The sequence below is a fragment of the Pseudonaja textilis genome, chromosome Z (genome assembly GCF_049901715.1).
Source record: "Pseudonaja textilis isolate UNSWEBS1 chromosome Z, rPseTex1.2, whole genome shotgun sequence".
In the NCBI taxonomy this organism is placed as follows: domain Eukaryota; kingdom Metazoa; phylum Chordata; class Lepidosauria; order Squamata; family Elapidae; genus Pseudonaja; species Pseudonaja textilis.
The window spans coordinates 55,345,010-55,364,713 of record NC_142008.1 but is presented as its reverse complement, the minus strand read 5'-3'; the positions used below and the strand labels follow the sequence as shown (position 1 = coordinate 55,364,713).

Here is a 19,704-nt window from a genome sequence, read left to right as displayed (position 1 = left end):
GGTGTAACCGGAACAATCTGGAACCGAACACACTCAAAACTGTATAAATGGTGGTAGACTTTAGAAGAAACCCTCCCATACTACCACCTCTTACAATACTAGACAACACTGTATCAACGGTAGAGACCTTCAAATTTCTAGGTTCTACTATATCACATGACCTAAAATGGACATCTAACATCAAAAACGTCATAAAAAAGCATAACAAAGAATGTTCTTTCTGCGCCAACTCAGAAAGCTCAAACTGCCCAAGGAGCTGCTGATCCAGTTCTACAGAGGAATTATTGAGTCTGTCATCTGCACCTCTATAACTGTCTGGTTTAGTTCTGCAACCCAACAAGACAGACACAGACTTCAGAGATTTAATTAGGACTGCAGAAAAAACAATTACTACCAACCTGCCTTCAATCGAGGACCTATATACTGCATGTGTCAAAAAGGGGGCTGTGAAAATATTTACAGACCCCTCACATCCTGGACATAAACTGTTTCAACTCCTTCCCTCAAAACGATGCTATAGAGCAGGCTTGTCCAACCTTTCACCTTCCCTGGGCCACATTAGAAGGTGAAAATTTGGTTTGGGCCGCACATAAAATAAAATAACAGTAACGATACCTGATCATCCAAAAAAACTATAGAAAACATTTTTCATAAGATATCATAAAAAATAGTCAACCAGGGAGAAAAGAACGCGGGGGAGAAAGCTCACCTGCCTCGCGCCTACCTCTCCTCCTGCAAATGGCCTGGCTGGATGCGGCAGGACTGGAAGGTGAGGACTGGGAGGCTCGGTGCAGCAGCAGCAGCAGTGGCGGCAGCGGCGAGGGCAGAAGCCGCTACAACAGCTCCGCCGGCGGCAGCAGCAGCAGTGGCAACAGCAGGAGGTGGCGGAGCGGGACTCTTGGGCTGCGGCTGCCTCAGCACAAGGAGCGCTCTGAGCAGCGCACAAAAGGCACCTGCCTTTTCTGTTGCTGCTTGGCATGGCGCTCGCCTCGCCCCACCTCGCGCCTGCCTCTCCTCCTCCTCCTCGCTGGCTCGTCCTCTTGCACAAAGGTTGGGGTGGGCACTGGGCCGCATTACGAGCCTACCTGGGCCGCATGCGGCCCGCGGGCTGCGGGTTGGACAAGCCTGCTATAGAGCATTGCACACCAGAACAACAAGGCACAAGAACAGTTTTTTCCCAAAAGCCATCACTCTGCTAAACAAATAATTCCCTCAACCCTGTTCAACTATTACAAAGTCTGCACTACTATTACTGTTAATCTTGTCATCACTCCTTATCACCCATCCCCTCCCACTTGTGATTGTATGACTGTAACTTCGTTGCTTGTATCCTTACGATTTATATTGACTGTTTCCTAGTATGATTTGATTGCTTATTGTACCCTATGACTATCATTAAGTGTTGTACCTTATGATTCTTTACTCTTGACAAATGTAAATCTTTTCTTTTATGTATAATGAGAGTATTTAACCGACAAATTCCTTGTGTGTCCAATCACACTTGGCCAATAAAGTATTCTTTCTATCTATCTATCTATCTATCTATCTATCTATTAAAGGGGATGCCTATAGGAGCTCCAATTTTGGGACTGATAGCACAGGCGGTCCTCCAGAAATTGGAATATGAGGCAATGAAAATTTACAAGCCGGGGGGGCGGAGCTTGCGTCGCAGTGGTACAGCATGCAGTCTTCAAGCTCTAAGATCACTGCTGATATCTCCATTGCAGGACAGTCCCAACTGACCTAAACTGTCCCGTAGGTGACAGAGGAGGGCACATCCTGTTGATCGCAGGGACATCGCAAAGTCCCTGGTAGATCCAGGAGAAGCCCTTTTTTCCCATGGTGGAGAGGCAGCCATTAAAGCTGCTGAAGCTGGGACAACTCTGGAATTTAAGAAAACTGGAAAGAAAGTGTGTCAGTTTGGTGAGATAATTTTCTACTTACTTTTTTCTGGAGAGAACACCCTAAAAGACTAAAAATTAAATTTAAAAGTGAAGATAAAAGTGTTCAAGCGGCGAGATTAAGCACAAATTAAACCTGAAGGTTTTTTTTTCTTTTTATTGGAACTTTGGATTTTGTTAAAACTTTTTAACTTTTAAACTGGACTGGTCTTTTCATTTTAATTCCCCCCCCCCTCAAAATAACTCTTTGGAAAGGTTCTTTATTCTCTTGCTTTTTCTTTTTAATAATTTTAGATTCTTTATATTTTTTTATTATTCCTGATTTTAATATTAGAGGGGAAGGGAAAGGAAAGGGAAATAAGTAGTGCTGCCACCTGGAGGCTTGGATACATTGTTTTCCTTTCTTTATTTCTTGTTGATACATTTGCTGTTACATTCAAGGACTCTGTGTTTTTCATTGAAAAGATAGTGGGAAGAGCATGTAGATTGTTTGCAGGTGCTCTTCTGTGGAACTACTGATAGCTGGAATCTGGATTTGAAATTGAAGAAAGAAGATTGAAGTGACCTTGAAAAGAGAACTGGAAATTTTGTTTTTTGATTTAGTAAAGAGCCTCGAACATATAGTGGCAGTGCTTTGCTTGTTGACAGAATTGCATTTTCTCTTTCCTTTTTTTCCCTATTCCCTCCCCCTCGTTGGATTTTTATATTTGGACTTATGCAAGAATAAGATTACTTCCCCCCTGCCCCTTTGTTTTACCTCTTCGGCAAGGGGAATATACAGATTTCTGTCTTTTTAAATCTTTTCTTAATTTTTTTATTTTTTCATCCTTTTTCCATTTTCCATTTTATATATTTTTTCTTTTTTTCCTTTTTTCCTACATAATTGGAACCAATTGGATTAAGGTATTCAAGGGCCTGAAGATTTTTCCCTTCCCTCTTTTATTTTTTTTTATTTTTTTTTACTGGAGTGGCAATTGGCTGCTCTTGCTTTTTCTATTCAATTTTTCTATTGTACTTCAAGATGAGCAGAAAAATACCAGCCTCAGCTTCTTCAATCCCAACTTCTTCTTCCTCACCATCTGGAGGACAATGATCAATACAGGTGATGTTACAACAAGAGAAGGAGAAAAAAGTGACACTGCCGATGATTATGCAAGGAATTCAAAAGATACAAGTAAAAACAGATAATATTGAAAAGAGAACAGAGAATATCGAGCAAAGAACGGAAAAGACGGGTGTAAAAATAGAAAATATTCAACAGATGATGATGCAATACGAGGACAGAATTAAGAAAATTGAAGAACAAGAGGAATGTACAGCAGCAATTGAAAAAGAGGAAGGAGCTATAGGTGGTGTACCCAGAGAACATCAAGAACCAAGATCTAGTAGAGCAACAAATCCTTCTTACAAAGTCTAAAATGGATGAGAAAAAATTGATTACAATTAATATAAATGGGCTTAATTCAGCTATTAAAAGAAGAAAAGTATTTCATAAATTAGAGAAATTAAAATTTGATATAATCTGCCTACAAGAAGTACATATTAAAAAACAACATGATTATATATTGAAACAACAAAAATTAGGGAAATTATTTACAGCGTTAACACATTGTAAAAAGAGAGGAGTGGTGTTATACATTAGAGATACAATCCCTGCAGAACAAATATATACAGATGATGATGGAAGGATTTTGATGGTGGAGATAATGGACAATAATCTAAAGACACTTTTAATAGCAATTTATGCTCCAAATGATAATCAAGAAGATTTTTTACAGGAAATTACATAAGAAAATAATTGAACTGGACTATGCTAATATCTGTCTGATGGGAGAACTTAATGGAATAATAAATAACAAATTGAATTATAAAACACAAAAAACAGCAAAGAAAACTAGAAAGACATTGCCAAAATCTTTCTTTCGAATGGTAGATGAGATAAACTTAAAAGATGCATGGAGAGAGAGAAATGCGGAAAATAAACAATATACCTTTTATTCAAATAGACATGCATCATGGTCTAGAATAGATATGATATGGATGTCAACAGAATTGCTTTCTAACATACAAGACACCGAAATAGAAGCAAGTACCTGGGCAGATCACAATCCAATAACACTTGTATGGAAAGGACAAAAAAGGATATCTAGATGGACTTTAAATAATACGATATTAAAGGAAAAAGACTTTAAACAGAAAATTGAGAAAGAATTGACTTTTTTCTTTAAAGAAAATACAAAAGAGGATACATCATTACAAAACTTCTGGGACATAATGAAGGCTTATACAAGAGGTTTGATCATTTGGACTATACAAGGAAAAGAAATATAAAACAGATTTTAAAAAAAAATATTGGAAGATGACTACAAGAAGTTGGGAAAAAAACTACAGAAATTTCCACAAAAAAGGACATTAAAATTAAAATGGAAATAACTGAGCATAAAATGGGGCTAATGGAAAAAGAAGAAATAGCACAAAAAATTAGAAATGCTAAGCAGAACTATTTTGAAGATGCAAATAAACCAGGCAGATGGCTAGCATATAAACTGAGAAAGGAAAGAGACTCAAGAAGAATAAATCAATTGATAAAAGAACAAGGACATGTATGCTATGGAAATGCGGAGAAGAAAAAAATTATTCAAGATTACTATGGAAAACTGTACCATTGAGAGAATGTTCAGGAAGAAAGAATTCAACAATACTTACAGGAAGCAAATTTGCCCCAGATACCCAAAGATACTGAAACAATGTTAGAAAGTAATATAACAATGATGGAATTAACAGAAGCTTTAAAAAAGCAAAACATTGGGAAAGCACCAGGTCTGGATGGTTTGCCAGTGGAATTTTATAAGACATTTCAGGAAACATTATTAGAAATTATGAAGTTATGACAGAGAAGAGAATACCCGAAACATGGTCAGAAGCATATATAACACTTGTACCGAAGGACAGACCCACAGCAAGTTAAAAATTACAGACCAATATCACTATTAAATTCAGATTATAAAATTTTTCCTTCAATTCTGGAAGAAAGACTGAAAAGATATTTAAACAATTTTATTCATCCTGATCAAAATTGATTTCTGCCAAAGAGACAGATTAAAGATAATATGAGAATAATTTTAGACACACTGGAATACTATGAGGCACATCCTGAAAAACAAATGGCTCTGATATTTATAGATGCACAAAAAGCCTTTGATAATGTGAATTGGAGTTTTATGCTGTTACAATTGGAACAAATGGGCTTTGGTAAAAAATTTACTCAAGCCATCAAAATGATACATCATAAACAAACTGCAAAGGTTATGATAAATGGAGAGTTAACAGACTTTATAGATATAAGAAAAGGGACCAGACAAGGCTGTTGACTCTGTTGTTTGTGTTAACACTGGAAGTGTTGAATAGGAACATCAGAGAAGAAAAAGAAATAAAAGGAATAAAAATTAAAAAAGAAGAGTATAAATTACAAACTTTTGCAGATGACCTGGTATTTATATTAGAGGATCCATTGGAGTCTGCACCTAAACTGATAGAAAAGATAGAAGAATATGGGAAAGTAGCGGGTTTGAAAATAAATAAAGATAAAACAAAGATTTTAGCAAAGAACATGTTAGTAAGACGAAAGAAAGTATGGGAGGAAGTTTTGGGGATCCAGATCACAAACAAGGTTAAGTATTTAGGGATACATATAACACCAAGATGTAGCACACTTTAGGAGGACAATTATCTCAAACTTAAACAACCGATTGCAACAGATTTGATAAAATGGGAAAAATTACAATTATCACTGATTGGGAGAATATCTACAATTAAGATGAATGTATTGCCCAGAATCTTATACTTATTCCAGACAATTCCAATCAGATTAGGGAAAGAATTTTTTGAAGATTTAAGCAAAAAAATACATTTGGCAGGGGAAGAAAGCGAGAATAAAACTTAAATTGTTACAAGATGGAAAATAAGAGGAGGATTTGCTTTGCCCAATTGGGAATTATACTACCAAGTGACAAGTCTGATGTGGGTAAAGGAATGGATAACATTAAGGACTTTTGAATTTAGAAGGACATGACTTGCTATTAGGGTAGCATGCCTTCCTCGGGTATAAAGGAACTAAAACGCAGGGGTATTTTAGAAGACATTATATTCAAGAAGCATTGTTTCTAAACTGGGAGAAGATCAAAAAGCAATATTATTTAAAAATTCCACTATGGTTATCTACTATTGAAGCTTTTTCCTATCCAATAATATATAAAAAGGAACAAACAGATATGGTGAGATATTGAATGAAAAGGGTGAACTTAAATCTATGCAAGCGTTGGAAGAATAAGGTGTAAAAATGAATTGTTTTTCATATTTGCAAATACAATCTAGATTTGATAAATATGTTAAAACAGAAGGTATCTATGACAAGTTGACTGATTTAGATAAACTGTTGACAGGTACTGATGAAACAGTAATCAAAAAACTTTATGATTTGTTCTTGAACATTCTTGCTATCCTTGTCGGAGGAAAATGCCACCTGTAAAACATCTTATACAAATTTTCTTTATAGGCTGTAGACATTGTCATTTTATAATTTTGCAACCATAAATTCTGCCATTTCTCTAAATCAATCCCATATCCAAAATTCCTCCCCCAAGTAATCATAGTTTCCTTAACTTGTTCTTCCTCCAGCTTAATTTCCAATAAGTAACCATATAATTTTTTAATCACCTTTTCATCAGTACCCATCAAAATCGAACAAAAGGGTGGTCAAACTTCTTTTTTTTTAATAATGATATGATGATTTATAAGTTTGTATTGACAATAAGAGTTATTATATAAGGTAATTGTAATTGTGACTATGAAGTGAACGCACAAAACTGATGAACCAACCGACTCACTGTTTGTATATAAATATGGGGGAGCTGATGTTTTTATGTTTTGTCTGTTTGTTTGTATGTTAAAAAACAATAAAAACTTTTATTAAAAAAAAACTTTATGGACATTTGCTAGAGTTTAAATTAGAGGAAGAACAAGTAAAAGAAACAATGATTGTGTGGGGGGAAAATTTCGGATATGGGATTGACTTAGATAAATGGCAAAAATTGTGGTCTCAAAATTATAAAATGCCAATGTCAACTGCATATAAAGAAAATTTGTATGTTTTACAGGTGGCACTTACCCCCGACGAGAATTGCCAGGATATTCAAGGATAAATTGGATAAATGTTGGAAATGTCATCAGATACCTGGTTCATATTACCACATGTGGTGGACATGCTCGGATGCAAAAAAGATATTGGACTATAATCCACACATGGTTAGAAAAAAATGACAAAACAATACATAGACTTTAAACCTGAGATATTTTTATTGGGAATTATACCGGAAATATATTGTAAAGAATTGAAATATTTGATTGTATAAATGTTTTAACAGCAGCTAGAATTGTATTTGCTAAGAACTGGAAAAATGAAAAAATACCTATGCAGGAGGAAATTATTAAGAAAATCATGCACTGTGCCAAAATGAGTAAATTGATATTTGAAATTAGAGAACAAGAGGATAAACAATTTTATATGATATGGGATTATCAGGGTTAGATAAAAAGACATGGTAAAGAAATAAACTAGTAAGCCTTACAATAAAAGTTAATAGATTGATATAGAATACAATATAAAATATATAACCATTGGATGAATGTATAAGATTAAATCATAATGAAAATTAGAATATCTTGTATAAAATGATGGAAAAGTAGTCAAATGAATGTTTAATAATTGGTATTATATAAGCACAAGCTAGATCGATAAGGTGAGAATTTATATAACTTGTAAGTAATGGTTAAAAAAGGATAGCACAAAAGATTGTAACCAACTGACACACTGTATGTATATAATTGAAAGATGGTTTTATGTTTTTATGTTTTGTTCATATGTTTGTTGTAAAAAATAAAAACTTCGTTTAAAAAAAAAAAGAAAATTTACAAGCCCAGGTTTTGGGCACATTATGTTGATGTCACATTTGTCATCATTAAGTAGCGAGATAAGATCAAATTTATGACCATGCTCAATTCCATATTTCCAGACATCCAATTTACGATGGAGGAAGAGACCAATAACATGCTGGCCTTCCTGGATGTGCTAGTCAGCCACAACCCGGATGGGAGCCTTGATACAGGTGCCGTAAAACCACCATATCTGTTAGGGGTACACCCTAGCAGAATCTGCACAGCAGTCAGTCAGGCAGGCAAAATATGTGAGATAAACGTTTTTGTAGCTTACACTCAGTAAAACAGATACACAGTGCTAGTTAAATAGTTTATTCCAGTAAGAGTTATAGCATAGTCAAACAGTCCATATATCATTCACTAATTCAGTCCGTCTGGGGATTATTCAGTTGCAAATTCCAGTGTCGAAAAAGAGGTCAGTAAACTTACAAATATCAGTCCAGTAATATATCTCCTCGCAGTAGAGATATGAAGAAGTCAAACCTCCTTTCTTCCTTCAGCAACTCAGCAGTAGAGAACACGCAATTAGCAAACCATCAATCCATCAAACCATCAATCGTCAGGAATTGTCAGCAATTCAGCAGGTTCTCTTGCTCCCTCTTATGGCGATTTCACACTGCACCCAAAATTACATGCTTTGCAGTTTAAAGTGACACACACTTAAACTTACTATCATAGTTTATATATATTATTTTACCCAAACTACGTTAGGTAACCTTGTTATTCCTAACATTCTCCCCTTTTGGGTAATATAATAATATATATATCTATTTACAACCGCAACCCATAGTCATCACAACTTTCTTTGTGTTTGACTGCACCTTGGGCTTTTGTAAATTGATCAGCAATATTTTGCTCAGTCATACAATATTCCAATCTTATTAAACCATCCTTTACAGATTGCCTTACATTCAGATATCTAAGATCTATATGCTTAGATCTCATTTTCACAGCAATATTTGTAGCCATCCGCATGGCTGCTTGATTGTCCTCATACACAACAATGGAATCTTTAACAGTTAGTCCCATATCCAACAATAACTGTTTATACAGAATTAAATCAGTACATAATAAAGATAGACATGAAAATTCTCCTTCCATTGTGGACATACTTATGTGTTGCTGTCTAATTGACCTCCAACCAATCAATGCTTTTCCTAATAGTATAGCCATTCCTGAAGTTGATTTCCTAGTGTTTATGTCTGTTGCAAAACTTGCATCAGCATATGCACTTAAAATCAAATCATCTTTTGGCTCCAAATACAATGCATAGTGCATTGTCCTTTTAAGATATCTTAAGATATGCTTTGTCGCTTGCCAGTGTCGTTCAGAAGGTTCAGCGTTGAATCGAGCCAATTGATTAGCGCTATTACAATATCTGGCCTTGACCAATTACTAATGTATGATAAACTACCAATTAGTGACTGATAGATAGTCTTATTGAATTTTGAACTTTGAGCATCAGTGTGGCCAAACTCCTGACCCATTGGAGTTTTTGCCGGCTTACAAAGTTCCATCTTATATGTTTTTAGTAATTGGTAAATCTTATCCTCTTAAGATATCTTATAGCCACCATTGGTTTTATTTATTGTCAATCCTAGATAATGTTTTATCTCTCCTAATTGCTTTAATTTTATCCTCTTACCTAATAATGATATTGTCAGTGTGTGCTCCCTTCAAAATTCAAGAAAGAAATACCCAGACTCCATGGATCAGAGCAAAGTTATTCTTTTACTGGAAATTAAAGCGGAAGCTACAGATGGAATTCCGAAACTGAGAATTTGGCGCGCAGATCACATATACGAAGGAATGGAATTGTTCCCACTCCCCAAAGTCCAGAAGTCTCTTCCAATTAAAAGTTCTGAATATGATCATGTGGGCATCTTCGGGTGGTGATGAGGCCTCTGTCCGTTGACCTTGACATATTTTGATAAGACTTCACAGCTGCGCAAAAAGGGATAGAAGCTAGCAAGGAAATGGAAAGTTGAAAAGAAGAAATGATACACCCCCTCCTTTTGCTTGCCCACAGTAAAGGAATGCAAAACACCTCCAGCTCTCTTCCCCCCACAAGTACCCCTCCCCGTTGCTAATGACAGCCGAAAGAATTAAGCCTAGCAGTAGAGAAGATAAAGTAGATAGGATATGGGATATGGGAGAGTTAAATGAGATAGATAGCAGTTAGGGTACCCGAAGAGATCTTGAGGCTGACAGATATTATTTCAGTAGCTTCATTATTAGTTTTTGTAATTAAAGCAATATCATCTGTAAACAACGATAATAATGACACTATTCCATTTGTCTCTTTCTTAAATAAACATGGATCAGCTAAACCTGCTTTAAACCCTATATTGTTTAACTCCTTAACAATATATTGGTTCCATTCATAACCAGATTGTTTTAATCCATAGAGACTCTTTTTAAGTTTCCAGCAGTCATTATTAGTTTTATCATCCTTAATACCTACAGGTTTCTTTAGGTATATAGTGTGCTGCAATGGTGCATGCAGATAAGCAGTTTCTACATCTAAGTGATTTATGACATAGTTTTTCTTAGCTGCCCACACTAAAGCTGCTCTCAAGGTTGTTGCTTTTAGACTCGGTGCAAACACTTCATCATAATCACATGCAGTTTGATTAAATCCTTGAGCTACCAACCTAGCCTTATGGGTAACAGTCCCATTTTTACCTGTTTTTAATTTAAATATCCATTTACATCCAATGGACTTTTCACCTGGAAGTAATTTAACATTCTCATAAACTTCCATCTGTTTTAATGAATTTAGTTCCTTTTCCATTGCTCTATGACAATTCTCTTGATCCTTTGCAGGATACATTCTAAATTCTTCCACAGTAGTTGGAACTTTACTAACTTGGCAAACTACACTTGCTTGGTACCTGTCAGGTGGTCTGGTTTCACGTGTTGAACGTCTAGGTATTACAGGGCTTACAGGTGGACTTTCATGTACTACCTGTTCCTGGTTATCTATTTCTTCCTGTTCACCTATTTCTTTCTCTTCTGGTCCTATTTGCTCTTCCTGTACTTCCTCTTTAATTGGAATTTTCTTATTACTGATATGGTGGTTTGGTCTTTTGTAGGTTTCTATGATTACATCCTTACTTGAATCTTGCTCCAGTTTTTCCCATCCTACATGTTCAAGGAATTGTGCACTAGCACAACAGTAAACTCTAGATGTACCTTTTTCCCAGAACCTGTATGATTTGTGGTTAGATTCGTAACCTACAAAAAATAATCTTTTAGCCCTATGCTGCCCCTTGTGTCTCAGTTGTGTAGGAATATGCACCCATGTTGGTGCTCCAAATGTGTGCATGTAGCTTAGGTCAGGTTTTCTACCATGCCACCGTGTGAATGGTAATTCACCTGTTGTTGAGTTAACAACATTATTCAATATATGATTACCACACATTATTGCTTCTCCCCACAAATTTTCAGGTAATCCTGAATCCGACAACATAATACGAGCCATTGCCTGTATTGTTTGGCCTCATCTTTCTATAAAGGAATTATGTTGTGGCCTATACGGTGCAGACTTTTTATGTTCTACACCTGCCATCTTCAGTCTATTTTGGAATTTATTGTTTATAAATTCCGTACCATTATCAGTTACAAGAGTTACTAGTTTCCTTTTAGTTTTTCTTTCTGCAAACTTCAACCAATTAAAGAAATTCTGATATGTTTCCGTTTTACTCTTCATTAATAACAGAAACCATATCCAGAATAATGATCCATTATACTTAATATATAACGAGCACCTCCCACACTTGGTTTTTTAGGACCTATAATATTAGCAAATATGACCTCTAGAGGCTCTTTAGTTTTAAATCCATTAATTCTATTTGCTGGTATTACCTTGCTTTTTTCTTGACTGCAAGCATTGCAGTGCAAATACTTACTGCAAGGCTTCAGTTTTATACCCTTAGACAGTTCAACTGTTTGCTTGAGCATTTTAAAATTTATATGCTCTAAACGTCTATGTAACAAATGTATGCATTCATCATGAGGTTTAACGTTATTATACACTGTGTTAGCCACCTCTAAATGATTATCATGTAACACATACAATTCACCTTTTAAAGTTGCAGTCACTTTTTTACCTTCCTTTTCTATTATGCAGTTTTCTCCCCTAAAGGTAACTACATAACCTAGTTTAATCAAAACTCTAATCGAAAGCAAATTAAACTTAAGTTGTGGTACATATAACATTTTTACATTTTGTTTTATGCAAAAACAATATGCAATACCTTGACCTTTTGCTTTCATTTTCCAGCCATTAGCTAACGATATCTGTTGTGAACTCGTGGACATCTTAATAAATCTTTTCTTATCTTTCGTTATGCAGTGCGATGCTCCACTATCTACCACCCACAAATTATTGTTGTTCACAGTTTCGTTGCTATACATGGCTAACTCTAAGCATTCTTCATCCTTTTGATGCCTTTTTGTATTCTGGCTGGCATTGTGGCGTTTTTCTTTCTTGCAGAATCTAGCCAAATGTCCTTTTCTTCCACAATTGAAACATTTTCTAATTGTGTAGGCTGTCGAAGATAATTTCTCTTCTTGTGGTTGTTCCCTTCTCAGTTGATCCCTTTCAAGCCTTCTCCTGGCTTCTTCAATTAATCTGCCAGTAATGTCAGTTAATGTGAGGTTATCTTTTGGCAGTACTTCCAGTGAAGTTACATAGTCGTCATAGCTCTCATCTAACGAAGACAAAATTATATAAACCTGATGTAGTTCAGTGAAGATAAGTTCTTTTTCATGCAGTTCCTGAAAAATTCTCTTCATAGTGTTTATATGAGTCAACATGTCTCCATTCTTTTGAAGATGTGTTCTGAACAGCTTCTGTGTAAGATTTATATGTGCTCCTACACTGTCTCAAACATAAATCTTCCTTAAATTCTCCCAACACTTAGCAGCTGTTTCTTCTCCACGAATATGGACAAGCTGTTGGTCCAATAGCACAAAAGATTGTAACCAACTGACACACTGTATGTATATAATTGAAAGATGGTTTTATGTTTTTATGTTTTGTTCATATGTTTGTTGTAAAAAATAAAAACTTCGTTTAAAAAAAAAAAGAAAATTTACAAGCCCAGGTTTTGGGCACATTATGTTGATGTCACATTTGTCATCATTAAGTAGCGAGATAAGATCAAATTTATGACCATGCTCAATTCCATATTTCCAGACATCCAATTTACGATGGAGGAAGAGACCAATAACATGCTGGCCTTCCTGGATGTGCTAGTCAGCCACAACCCGGATGGGAGCCTTGATACAGGTGCTGTAAAACCACCGTATCCTACACAACGAAAGCAATCACCCCATTGCACATAAAGTCAGTTGTATTTGGGCAGTGTTTGATAGAATAGACACTCATTTGACAGCCAAAGCCAAGGAACAGGCATATCTTTATCAGGTCTGCAAGCTCAATGTTATTCCATGGACTTCATCCAAAGGTGTACTACACCCAGGGCCTGATAACCCATTGAAGGTGCCAGTGGAATAGCTACGTGGAGGGTGCTCCTGTATATATGGGGAGTATCTGAAACTGCTGCAAGCATTCTCTTGGAGCATGGAGTCAAGGTGGTGCACAAACCGGACCAAACTCTAAGAATGAGAGTGATGCACTCAAAGGAAACACTATCCAAGGAGGAGACATCTTCGGTGGTTTACCACATCAACTGTAGTGACTGTGCAAATAATTATGTAGGAGAAATGGCCAAGTGGCTACAGACCAGAGTACATGAACATGAACTGGCTGTCTAGCGCAAAGAACAAGCGCTCTCAGATCTGGGCAAATTTGAAGGAGCATAATCACACATTCAGTTTTCAAAAGGCTGAAGTTGTTGCCTGTGTTATAACTAGAGGAGGACGCCCTTCCCTGTTTTATATAGTTCAGAGAAGCCTGGTTTTCCAACAGCAATTCCATCAATAGGCATATCGAACTGCCACCAGCCTACCAGGCATTGAGACACCAGGAGAGACCTTGCAGGAGGAGCAGAGACCACTTCCCATCGGGGAGCAGAAACCAATGGCACCCCACCCCACCCCTGGGCATGTGGATTCATCCTATGAAGGCACAGCCAGGCCTGACCAAATACAGAGGAGCCTGGCAGAGCTGCCTCAAGCTATAACAGACAAGAATAATGAAGAACAAGCCATGACCACAAGGTCATGGACAAAACAACAAATTGCAATAGCTGACAGGTTAACATCACTTCTTAGAGATAAGCAATCCAAGCTGGATCTGGTAAGGGAGGAAACAACAGGAGTTAAAGCTTCATTGACCAACATGACTGAAGCAAAAACAACAGTTAATTATAGGTGGGAGATGGTTGGAAGGGCCTATTATGTGTTCAAGGGCTAAACTGATTAATGATATATAAAGGCATAGATCTCTGTAATGGTAGTTTAATATTCTGATGATGTCAAGCAGGCTGACAAAAGCTTAGTAAGTAAATATAATTTTAGTTCCGGAGATCGCAAGATGTCTGAGAAAGGGAGAGAGAGAGAGAGAGAGAGAGAGAGATCATATATATTCTCCTAGAAAAGCAGGTGGAAGCTTCAGCTGGGAACTCTTTGTTCAATTCTATATGGTATGCCAATAATTGGCATATTGCCTCTCCTAAAATGGGAAAGACCACCTACTCAGTAGAATCCAAGAGAGCATACACTTGTGCTCATAAGTTTATATACCTTGGCAGAATTTATGATTTCTTGGCCATTTTTTAGAGGATATGAATGATAACACAAGAACTTTTCTTTCACTCATGGTTAGTGTATGGCTGAAGCCATTTATTATCAATCAACTGGGTTTACTCTTTTTAAATCATAATGACAACAGAAACTACCCAAGTGACTCTGATCAAAAGTTTACATACCCTGGTGATTTTGGCATGATAACATGCACACAGGTTGGCACAAAGGGGCTTGAATGGCTATTAAAGGTAACCATCCTCACCTGTGATCTGTTTGCTTGTAATTAGTGTGTGTGTGTGTGTGTGTGTGTGTGTGTGTGTGTGTGTGTGTGTGTGTGTGTAAAAGGTCAATGAGTTCCTGGACTCCTGAAAGACCTTTGCATCTTTCATCCAGTGCTGCACTGACGTTTCTGGTTTCTGAGTCATTGGGAAAGCAAAAGAATTGTCAAAGGATCTGCAGGAAAAGATTGTTGAACTGTATAAAACAGGGAAGGGATATAAAAAGATATCCAAGGAATTGAGAATGCCAATCAGCAGTGTTCAAACACTAATCAAGAAGTGGAAAATGAGAGGTTCTTTTGAAACCAAACCACAGTCAGGTAGACCAACTAAAATTTCAGCCACTACTGCCAGGAAAATTGTTCAGGATGCAAAGAAAAACCAACAAATAATTTCAGGGTGAAATACAGGACTCTCTGAAAAATCTCTGGTGTGACTGTTTCAAGATGCACAATAAGGAGGCGCTGGAAGAAAGATGGCTGCATGGTCGAGTTGCCAGAAGAAAACAATTACTACGCAAATGCCACAATGTATTCCACTTGCAATACGTCAAAGAGCACAGAGACAAGCCTCAAAACTTCTGGCACAAAGTCATTTGGAGTGATGAGACCAAAATTGAGCTTTTTGACCACAACTATAAACGCTACATTTGGAGAGGATTCAACAAGGCCTATGATGAAAAGTATACCATTCCTACTGTGAAACACAGAGGTGGGTCGCTGATGTTTTGGGGATGTGTGAGCTACAAAGGCACAGGAAATTTGGTCAGAATTGATGGCAAGATGAATGCAGTATGTTATCAAAAGATACTGGAGGAAAATTTGCATTCATAAGCCCAGAAACTGTACATGGGACATTCTTGGACATTCCAACATGACAATGATCCTAAACACAAGGCCAAGTCGACCAACAGCAAAATAAAGTGAAGGTTCTGGAGTGGCCATCTCAGTCTCCTGACCTCAATATCATTGAGCCACTCTGGAGAGATCTAAAACATGCAGTTCTATCAAGACAGCCCAAGAATTTACAGGAACTGGAGGCTTTTTGCCAGGAAGAATGGGTAGCTTTACCATCTGAGAAGATAAAGAGCCTCATTCACACATACCACAAAAGACTTCAAGCTGTCATTGATGTTAAAGGGGGAAATACATCGTATTATGAACTGGGGTATGTAAACTTTGGATCAGGGTCATTTGGGTAGTTTCTGTTGTCATTATGAATTAAAAAGAGTAAACACAGTTGGTTGACAATAAATGGCTTCAGCCAATCACTAACCATGAGTGAAAGAAAGGTTTTTGTGTTATCATTCATATTCTCTGAAAAATGGCCAAGAAATTATAAATTCTGCCCGAGTATGTACACTTATGAGCACAACTGTACTATAGATTTTCACCCTCTGAGAGACTGAATGACCCCAGACAACATTAGCTTGGTGCTATCTCCTATTGTGCACATGTAAAAATGAATGAAGAATAGATTATACAAATACACAGCTAAATTTTAAATATATTTTCTGAAGTAATGAACTTATAAAATATCATTTAACATAGAAATAGAATAATTCTTTCAATGAAGTAATGATATTATAAAAATTACCACTATGCTTTGAAAAATTAATAATAATCTCCTCCAAATTTTAATCTTGCAGTTACCATCATATAACTAACAAGAAATGAACAGTTTAGAGGGAGTAATACAAATACTACCCTGAGAAAAATTAAACAAATGTCATTCTCCATTTAGATCTTTGATTGCAAACTGTGGTTTCCTTATCTGTGTTCTGCTTTTATTTCTGCTTTTATTTTTTAAGTGTGCTTAAGAGAGAAATATTGAGTGGCAGTGAGGTACTAGCCCTATCCATGTATTATTTGAGTGAAAGGGTACAATATGATTCCTATATGTTCTTAACTGTACCTCAAAGTATAGGGTACTCTTTCTGATCCAGTCTCAATCTACATGTTCTACATGATGAAGGAACTTAGAATAAGAAGACAGGTTTTCTTCAGTGAAATAAATAAGTGAGTTAGTTCTGGGAAAAATAAACAATGACCCTCCACATAATGTAGGATCTCAGCTCCTAACATCTCCAACTGATATGACTAGAGCTAAGTCACAGAACTTGAAAGCAACAACCTTTGGATGGTAATAAATTCTCTATCCCATAATTATAGGAGCAGCCTTGGTGGTGCAGTGGTTAATGTGCAGTACTGCAGGCTACTTCTGCTGCAGCCAGCTGCCAGCTATTTGGGAGATCGAATTTCACCAGGCTCAAGGTTGTGTCAGCCATCCATCCTTCCGAGGTGGGTAAAATGAGGACCCAAATTGTTGGGGGCAATATGCTGACTTGGTAAACCGCTTAGAGAGGGCTTCAAATCACTATAAAGAGGTATGTACGTCTAAGTGCTATTGCTATTATTTGAACATTACTTGTAATGAAATCAATGGATCTAAATCCATGATGAATTTGTTTCACTTATTTCAATGGGATATGGGTTCACAAATGTTAGATACAATCCAGATTTTATCCACTTAGTACTAAGTTACATTAAAATCAGTGGATTTTCTTCATTTTTCCTTTCTGGCCACCCAATGGGGAAAAAAAAGCACAATAAACATCTACAGTGAATTTGTTAGTTCATCCTGCAAGGCATATATCACAACATTAGGTTTCCTTTTTAAAACTTCTGCTGTAATGCTAAATGTAAAGCATCCAGAAAGTATCCATGATATCAATCACTCCAAAACATTTTATCTTCAATTGATTTATTTAGAAACAGATCTGGCATGTCAAAGGCAATTTCCCAAGTGAAATTATTTTTGCGTGTTACACAGAATCTACCTTCTCTCCTCCCACTTCTACCCTTCATAAATCATGAGAACCAATTAACTGCCACTGGAATTTCTTAATATGACATACAGAATAACCTTGAACTTTTCAACTCCTCCAAACTTTCTTAAAAAAATGTGGCAGCTGAATTTCAAAGCTGACAGGCATCCCCCCCTTGAAAACTCCCCCTCCTAAAGAAAAAGAAAAAAACAAATACAGGGGTTAATACATTGTCCTTAACTCCCTCTCCCCCCTCCACGAGGACCAGTTTGTGGGGGAAATCCTCATGCAATTGGTTAACCAATTTGATCAGCATGAACATCCCAACTCTTTACCCAACTAGCGTCTGAGAGAGGGTATCCTTTCCATAAGACCAAATATTGCAATCAGCCACAGTGTAATCTAGAATCAAGAATTTTTTGAACCTCATAATGTGTTTCCCCCTGTACCGTTAATGGTTTAGGGCAGGGGTGTCCAACCTTTCACCTTCCCTGGGCCACATTAGAAGATGAAAATTTGGTTTGGGCCGCACATAAAATAAAATAACAGTAACGATACCTGATCATCCAAAAAAAAACCCATAGAAAACATAGTTAACATATTAAATTTATTTGGAAATGAAGTTAGTGAGATGTTTTTATTATTTATTATTAATTATTTATTAAAAATTATTTATTTTTATCACGGTTTTTTATCATGGTTTATCACGGTTTATTTTCCGGCCAAATTTTGCGGGGGTGGGGGAGAGGGGAGGGAAGAAAGCTCGCCTGCCTCGCGCCTACCTCTCCTCCTGCAAAATGGCCTGGCTGGATGAGGCAGGACTGGAAGGCAGAAGCAGTAGCGGCGGCAGAAGCGGCGGCGGCAGTGGGGGCAGCGGCGGCGGGGGCAAAAGCAGCAGCGGCAGCGGGGGCAGAAGCGGCGGCGGGGGGGCAGAAGCAGCAGCAGCGGCAGGGGCAGAAGCGGCGGCGGGGGCAGAAGCAGCAGCGGTGGCGGTGGCAGCAGCAACAGCAGGAGGTGGCGCTCTGACAGCGCCCGCCTTTTCTGTTGCTGCTTGGCGTGGTGCTCGCCTCACCCCGCCTCGCGCCTGCCTCTCCTCCTCCTCCTTGCTGGCTCTGGCACGAAGGTTGGGGTGGGCACTGGGCCACATTACGAGGCGACCTGGGCCGCATGCGGCCTGCAGGCCGCGGGTTGGACAAGCCTGGTTTAGGGGGAGCGATTGGCAGTAGTCTTATCATTGATGCAGTAGCTGGTTTTAGTCAACTACAATGGAACACCGGATTAATTTTCCCCAATAGTCAAGGAAGACTTAATTGGACAGTGACCGGATTGATTATTTTTGAAATTGGAAACGGACCCATGAATTTTGGACCCAGCTTCTTACTGGGCAGTTTCAACCTAAGATACTTGGTCAACAAATATACTTTGTCCCCTACTTTAAAAGGCGATTGAAGGGATCTACGTTTATCTGCCTGTTTTTTTATTTTTTTTTATTTTTTTTATAATTTTGGGGGGTCTTTGCACCCTTTCTTTAATGAGTTCATCCATTCTGTTCAGGACATGGATGAGGAAGTTTGTCTAGATCAGGCTTGTCCAACCCGCGGGCCGCGGGCCGCATGCGGCCCAGGTCGCCTCGTAATGTGGCCCAGTGCCCACCCCAACCTTCGTGCCAGAGCCAGCTAGGAGGAGGAGGAGAGGCAGGCGCGAGGCGGGGTGAGGCGAGCACCACGCCAAGCAGCAACAGAAAAGGCGGATGCCACAGAGCGCCACCTCCTGCTGTTGCTGCTGCCCCCGCCGCCGCTGCCGCTTCTGCCCCCGCCGCCGCCGCTTCTGCCCCCGCTGCCGCTGCTGCTTTTGCCCCGGCCGCCGCTGCCCCCACCACCGCCGCCGCTTCTGCCGCCGCCGCCGCTACTGCTTCTACCTTCCAGTCCTGCCTCATCCAGCCAGGCCATTTGCAGGAGGAGAGGTAGGCGTGAGGCAGGTGAGCTTT

The 19,704-nt window shown here is 38.0% G+C and overlaps 1 protein-coding gene and 1 long non-coding RNA gene across 4 annotated transcripts in view; one reads left to right on the top strand and one right to left on the bottom strand.

The window, feature by feature from the left end:
* Positions 1-7,845, top strand: part of LOC148124017 (uncharacterized) — an 83,969-nt gene extending 76,124 nt beyond the window's left edge. Inside the window, exon 4 of one of the 2 annotated variants that reach the window (XR_015740159.1) lies at positions 7,058-7,845. This is a non-coding gene — a long non-coding RNA (uncharacterized LOC148124017). The remainder of the gene's footprint in view (positions 1-7,057) is intronic. The other variant, XR_015740161.1, reaches the window with a different exon arrangement.
* TMEM108 (transmembrane protein 108) overlaps positions 1-19,704 on the bottom strand; it is a 322,453-nt gene that overhangs the window by 157,744 nt on the left and 145,005 nt on the right. The window lies entirely within an intron of this gene.